The following is a 7,500-nucleotide window of genomic DNA, read 5'->3' as shown; positions in this document are numbered from 1 at the left end:
ATCTGTGTCAACTGCCTAGGCGCTCATCTACTGTATGCCCAGCGCCATGGATTCGGCAAAACAAACACAAATATATTGAATTACAGTTTTGGAATAATTTTGGAATAACACATTGGAGAGGATGTTTCGTTGTTCATCATATCCATAGAGTGCGCTGTATTTGTGGAATTAATCATGCAGGCTTTTTGCTGGATAATTCATTCCAGAAGCTTGGTGTGGAATGGGAAGACTGCATTGTTGTGTGTTGTGTGTTGTGTGTTGTGTGTGATATTAATAATGAAGGAGCCTAATCCCAGCCCTGTCTGTGGGCTCCACTGTGCCTGCCCATAGAGTGCCTTTTAAAGGTCGCAGGGTTACTGTACAGTAAACCCTAAACTGCCCTAAAGGCTTTTTATTGGAATCCTGCCTCATCCACACACACCCATCAACACCCCTACTCTTAGCCCCCCCCCCCCCCCCCCCACACACACACACACACACACACACACACACACACTCCGCCTTCCCTAACATATGAATGCATATTACATACACATATGCATGCACACATGCACACACATTTACTCCTTTTCTCGCTACATCACCGTCGTCTGTGAAGGCTCACGCCCACCTCTGCTACTGGGGTGAATAAAGCCTGCAGAAAGGCGTTGGCCTTGGACAATACATCTGGCACAGTTTGTCTGGAATTATAACCCCCCCCCCCACACACACACACACACACATACTGTACACACTCACACACACACCAACCTTGTGTCCCTTCCTAGCAGATTTGATTTCTTCACATGGGAACGACATTTTGCAATAGACTCTCCAGTCCCCAGTGGCCCAGACCTCCAGTAGTGTTCATGTCCGTAGCCGAAGAGTTCGTGCCCGAACCCGTGCCCTGTGCTCCTTGTTCATCTTCAAACTGCTGGGAACCGAGGAGCTGGCCCGTTGTAATACTGCCCAGAGCTGCGTAGTGAATTGTGCAAGGGAGGGTCAGAGGTGGGAAATGAAAATTACGCAGTGCAAGAGCTATATAAACAGATGAATAACAGCACACTTCCGACATCTTAATAGCCATCTGGGGCAGGCCACAGATCACAGGAGTTGTGAGTCATAATTATATCCACTGAATTTTCAAAAGGTGGAACAAAACCATGGCAGGTTATTCAGGTTTTTTTTTTTTTCTTTGATTGTCTGAGATGGAGGAAGAGAGATGAAATGGAACATCGACCCTCACACAGATACAGTATGTACAGTACTGTAATTTCAGAAATGTGAGGATTGCAGTATGGCATGCACTCTACATAATGGGTGTATCATTCTGAATAGGTGTTTTTTTATTTGTAAATAAGTCTGTCAGCCATTGCAGATCTCTTAATGGGAGCATGTACAAGTGCAAGAATGACGGTAAAAGATTGGAATGACAGATTTTAGATACATGAATTGCTTACAGTTTTAGTTACACAGTGAGTGGCAACAACTGAGGTGAAAAAAAGTAAAATATTACTTACAAGATAGCACTCGTCAAGGCCTTGTACGGGTCTGTCATATTCATTCGCAGGTATTCACAATACCTGCTTATGAAGGGTGTGGAAGTTATTGGTTTGCAGTGATAGTTGGATTTTTAAAAGTAATGGTAAGAGCAGTGACAATATGCACAATTAATGGTAAAATAAAAATGTTGGTAGATGTAAAAGGGCATTAAATTCAGTGTTTTCCTCCAGCGTAGTTGCAGACTTATTACCAAAATAAGGTACCATCAGACCCTTAAAAATACTTCAAATGTCTACATTTAGTGTTTGCTATTTAAGGCCTAAACATGTTACGATATCTAGAGTTGTTGGAGGGCAGGGTTTTTTTTTTTCGTTCAGTTTACTGTTTTATTTATTATTATTATTATTATTGTGTCTATCCCACTACAACAACCAGTTCCTCAGAGTTATTAGTGAATGTGGCTGTTCTGGCAAAGCCTTAGAACCCCACTATGAGTCATCCCACTGAATGCAGCGGTTTTTCTTCAATAATTAAGCGATGTTGAAGGATGATGTGCTGTAGGCTTTGCAGACAGTATTAGTAATAGTAATAGTACTATTTTTTTCCCTCTTTAAAGGTCTTAAAAGTCATTAGATTCAGATTCTGTCATAATAATCTAATTAATCAAATCATGTAAAAAGCAAAACCATTTAGATGCTGTAACCCCAGCACCAGAGCGCTGTGGAATCAGAAATTTACAATGTTACGTTCCATCCGTTCAATCAATCAAAAGTTGATCAGCTCGTTCATCCATTCTTAATTTTCATTCTTTGTTCCTAGTTGGTAGAAGGCTGTACTGATGTAGTGAACAATGAACGATGAACTGAACGATGTATCTGGGGTAAGACCAGCCACTGTAAGGAGCATAGGGGGAACATGTATCAGTACTTTTCGTCTTCTGATGTCAAAGACTTTTTGAGGCAAAAACTGCAACTGCAAAAGTTGGTTGGTTTTATCATCCAACAATGTTCTCACCTGTTTTACACCTTACCCTGCATCCCTGATGTGTTTGTCATAGCACTTCTGTGATTAGCAATGCTTGTTGATAGTAATGTGCAGCCCTCAATCACACACGCATGCACACACGCACACACACACACACACACACACACACACACACACACACAGTCAGGATGTGGCTGCGGCCGATAACACGGGCTGAAGGCCAGCTCGATTTGGAACGGTCCAGTCTGCCGCAGCGAGATGTCATGGTAGTCACACTTCAGGCAATGTACAGATAGTGATTTATTGTTGACCTTTACCGTTTAGTCTTTCTCTCTCTCTCTCTCTCTTGTGTCCATTTCCCACTTTTAAAAAACAATATCTTCATGCTTGTGGTGTTGGTATTATATTTTGCTAATTTGTATTTTGATCATGGGTGATATGCTAGTTAATAAGATAATAAGATGGCCTTCATGGGCAGGGATGGGGAGCGGGGTGCTGTAGCACAACTGGTTAATAGATATTTAATTGTAGACCAGAGCTGTTTTAAGAATTATGTAGCCATACATCTGTAACATTAACTTGATATTTGGGGATAACCTTACACATTTTAGCTGAGTTACATTTTAGCCTTTGGCACTGTATCCCTTTCCCATTCATTCTTTAAAGAACAACAGAATCGGAGTGCATACAGTACCGGTAGGCTACATGCTGCTCACACGCATAGACAGTAGGCCTAAACAGAAAGAACTGTTCGCCACTCCTTGTTCGTCCAAACGGTTTGTGCATGATTGCAATAGTGCTGAAAGTCTTCTGCCTTGCATGCCATGCAATAGGACTGAAAAACAAAGCCTTTTTGTCAGATCATGGAGATATTTCAGATGTGCGATAACTGTAAAAGGAGTCTGCATAAGTTAGGGTTGTGCACTTGTGTTGGTGATTGTTTTAGTGTTAAAACCAAATTGTCTACTGAAATCAGAACTTAAACAGCCTCTGAATTCTTAATGGTGGGTAATGCTACAACTTGTAATCTAATTGATTAATTTCACAAAAGTATTATTTAAAAAAGAAAATAGATTAGATAACATGCAAACTTTGAAATGAACAAACGTATAAAAAATGTTGGTGGTGTCGCATATTGATATTAAAGTATTGAAGACTCAGCTGAAAATGAAAAATACAGTTGTTTAATATATAAAGACTTATAGGCCTACATACAGTAATATTGATAATGTCAATGTAAAAATCACATAGGCCTGTTATTTAGGATGATTACTCTCGCAAAAAAGATGTGAGGGTCTGTTTCGAATGAGTAGCCCTCCATATGATTTTGGGTCATTCAGGTATATTCCTGAAAAGGTGAGAGACCCCAGGGGTACAGCTTCCGTGCAGTCTTGGGTCTCGGTGCCCATGGGAACCCAGGTGTGAGTCCGACCTGGGTCAATTTCCCAATCCCATCCCTTCTCATTTGTTTCCTGTCACTCCTCGCGGTCTTGTATCAATAAAGCCAAAAATATACTTCAATGAAAAAGAAAGCCTTAATGAAATGACAGCCTGCCAGCAACCATCATGGCTGTAGTCTTAGCAAGCAGTGCATCTACAGTACCTCAACTTTTCATGATAATGAAACAGGAAGGAAACAGAAATCACACCTTACAGTAGCTATCAGTTCTCTTAATTTACCATGTGTGCAGGCATGTGGATATAGTGCTATGCATTGTTACGACCGGCTCTTGTCGTAACATAAACGATGCAAGCATACAGATTCAAAAATGAGCTGAATTTTATTGTTCGTCAAAAATATGTCTTCCTCTAAACCACTACTTTACTCAGTACTCTATGGGAATCACTCCCAAGAACATGAAGAGGTCACGCCAAGCAGGTGGTGAAAGAGACGGCCAGGGGTCGAGTAGGGATACGAGGGGGCAGTCTGAAGAGACTAGCCCACTGAAGGCTCAAAAGGCCATCTAATCACCTAAGCCCCAAATTCAATTATGTCGGTGGAGAGCAAGGTTTTTCAGTCTCCGATGACTGCTATTGACTTCTGGGGGCAATTTCCGTGGTGTCTGTGTGCGTGCTGTGGCGAGAGAGCAAGGGCTTAAGAGCACTGTTTAGGCCTCTGTCTTTTGCATGGGGCTCACTCGCCTGACTCATTCATGTGATCTAATGTGATTGCAGCTGCAGCCTCTGCCGTGCTGTCAGCTCACGATCGAAACAGACTCGAGCGTAGAGATACTTAAAGAATATGCAGTTTGCTTACTCATCACACTTATAGCACGTATAGGGTCCCTATTTCAAATGACAAATTTAAATGGCCTTTATCTCATTGTCTTGAGGATGGACTAATGTGTGGCAGGTGAGAGCATTGAACTGACCGATGTTTGTGTTTAGGATATTGCCCATGGTATTAAATTAGCAAATAGACTCAACCTCAGTATTAAGTAAGCTTTAATTAGACGACTTTGCCATGTACCTGCCATGTATCAGTCATAATATGTTCCGAAGGAGAAAATAGACAGGGTCTTATGCAAAGCAGACTCTGCCTGATTTTGATTTGATTTCAACTCGAATCAGTCACTTCTGAACATCTTGTTAATCGGGCCACATTCCTGTCATCCTGTCACAATCAATTTCTTTTTTTTTTCGTCTTTCAGTCTGATCAGTCAAACATTCAGTGTGAGCACAGCCAACATGAGGATCTGATTGAAACGTGTAGTGTGAGCTACAGTACCTTAAAACTGAACTTAAGGTTTTATCTTAAAACTGCGCAACTGAAAAAAAGAAAATTCATCGCGGCGTCCAAACCTAACCGCCCTCTCTCCTGCAGTGGAACATGTGTGCTGGGAGTTGTCCTCTCCACCCTCTGTTCCCCTCCACTCCACTTTTGCTAACTTTCCCAATGCGCTCAACTGTTTTCCATCATCTGTGACCTTGTGGGCCTTTTCTGTTTTGTATCTCCCTCCTTATGTTCCCTCTCAGCCTCCAGCTGGTTCCTTTTCCGCCTGCTCTGTCGCCCGGTCTGGCTGCCATCTTGTGTTGCATTCACATCATCTCCATCATGGCTCCACTCCTGGGCAATTTCAGGGTTATTTCAAGTGCCGCTCGAGTCATATGGCCATTGATGGAGCTCAGCTGCCTCCTCAGACACAATGATGACAGGCTTAATAATACCATCCTAATTCCCACACACTGTCTCAATGATGATGATGGTGATTGTGATGATGATAACGTTGATGATAACATCACTCCTAGAAAAAAAAGGTGCTATATAGAACCAAAAATGGTTCTATTGCATGCTTCATATAAAACCATTTTGAAGTATTCATCAAAGGAAGCTCTAAGGGTTCTTCAAAGCCTGCATGGTTCTATGTATTGAATATATACTGTTTATATACATATGTATATATATATATATTATGAGTGATCGATGATAGCGAGGATGATGATGATGATGACGATTGGTCATTATTGCCGTTTTCATGTCACCTTTCTCTGAACTTTTCCATTAAAAGCATTTTAAAGATACCATTAAATAGGTTAGAAATAGTTCTGAGCTGCAATGATGGTTGAAACTGTGTTAGAGAGAAAGGTATCATAGTACATGTATCTGCTCTGTGGTTTACTTCAGAAATATTCTGCAAAAAAAGAATATCAACAACGGACTGTCACAGGAAGCTTAAGATAAATTATAATGCTCAAAGAGTCTGATATATTAGCTACCTGCTGGACAGATGGAGTTTGTGAAATCAGAGGCAAGCAGTAAATCACTTGAAGTATATTTTTATGGCCAGTCTGAAAAAACAACTCTTATTATTTCACATTTCATTAATTACTTTTTCGCTCTTGTGTTCTTTTTGTCACAGGGGGAAGAACTGCATCTACACTTGACTCTTAAACTGTGAGTAATCCCTCTCATTGTTCGAGTATGTGTGTGTGTGTTTCTGTGTGTTTCTGTGTGTGTGTGTGTGTGTGTGGCAGACAATTGAGTGGTCTCGTTCATGATTGAGAATGTGCTTGTTTTGTGTGCTGCTTATTTTGTGAAGTGTGAATTGTATAGCCTTGTGCGGTCCCCGCTCCTTGGATCTGTCTGTGATGACTAAGTCAGCGGCTTGTTGCCCTGCAATCACAGAGGAATGGCTGTCGCTGTTGCTATTCTGTGCAAAATGGAGAGTCACAATGGCGGGCGCTAAGGAACGGTGCACTGTACACTCTCTGATTGGCTCTCTGTGGGCTACGGCCACTGCTTTGAGCTCAGGGATAATGGGCCAACAGGAGGGTGAACAGGAGAGCAGTGTGAGATGGAGTCTGTGCATCTTTATCAGTGAATCTCATACCAGCAAACTCTCACTCATACCCATACTCTCTCTCTCTCTCTCACACACACACACACACACACACACACACAACTCTCTTCTGTCCTTTAACGGTTTGTTTTCTGATGGCTGAATAGTCCTATCCTGGATCTACAGTTTCTGTTGCAGGTAGGGCATGTATACAGTACATGCATGGTATTGGTGTTGCTGACATGGTATTGGTGTTGCTGGTGTTGCTCTTGATGTCCAGACAAGTCCGGCACAGATACATCTCTTTTAAGTTAGTCAAAAGGACATGCCACAAATGTGGTTCTCGAATGCTGCAGTTCCACATGGGCCACAGACAGACAGGTGATCTTTATTTCACAGAGTAGCACACTCCTGGCGGCAATTGCCATCCAAGCCATAAGGCATACTGTAGCTCAACACGGCTGAGGAAGATGAGGTGTCCTAGAGACCAGGATGGGACTCCACACCAGCTGTGCCCAGAGGTGAGGGCCACTGCAGAAAACAGGAAAAAAAAAACACCTCGGAGCACAGCGGGTACATAGATAAGTGATTATCGACTCTTGTGAGATGCGGGTGAGAGGAGTGATGGGGAGGTGCTTGGGTGGTGACAGTGACACAGGGAGTGTCTCTACATGATCAAACGTGATCAAGGCAGCGCAGCTACGCTGGCCTGTGGGGTCCCCATTCTCAGTAATTAGAAGTAGTAATTAAGTAA

General features: G+C 42.3%; 1 long non-coding RNA gene across 1 annotated transcript in view; it reads left to right on the top strand.

Moving 5' to 3' along the window:
- Positions 1 to 7,500, top strand: part of LOC134101132 (uncharacterized) — a 104,044-nt gene that overhangs the window by 24,674 nt on the left and 71,870 nt on the right. The window contains exon 2 of the long non-coding RNA XR_009941351.1: positions 6,327 to 6,361. This is a non-coding gene — a long non-coding RNA (uncharacterized LOC134101132). The remainder of the gene's footprint in view (positions 1 to 6,326; positions 6,362 to 7,500) is intronic.

Source organism: Sardina pilchardus, chromosome 2, assembly GCF_963854185.1.
Source record: "Sardina pilchardus chromosome 2, fSarPil1.1, whole genome shotgun sequence".
In the NCBI taxonomy this organism is placed as follows: Eukaryota; Metazoa; Chordata; class Actinopteri; order Clupeiformes; family Clupeidae; genus Sardina; species Sardina pilchardus.
The sequence above is the reverse complement of the archived record's forward strand: the minus strand, read 5'-3'. Positions and strand labels throughout refer to the sequence as shown.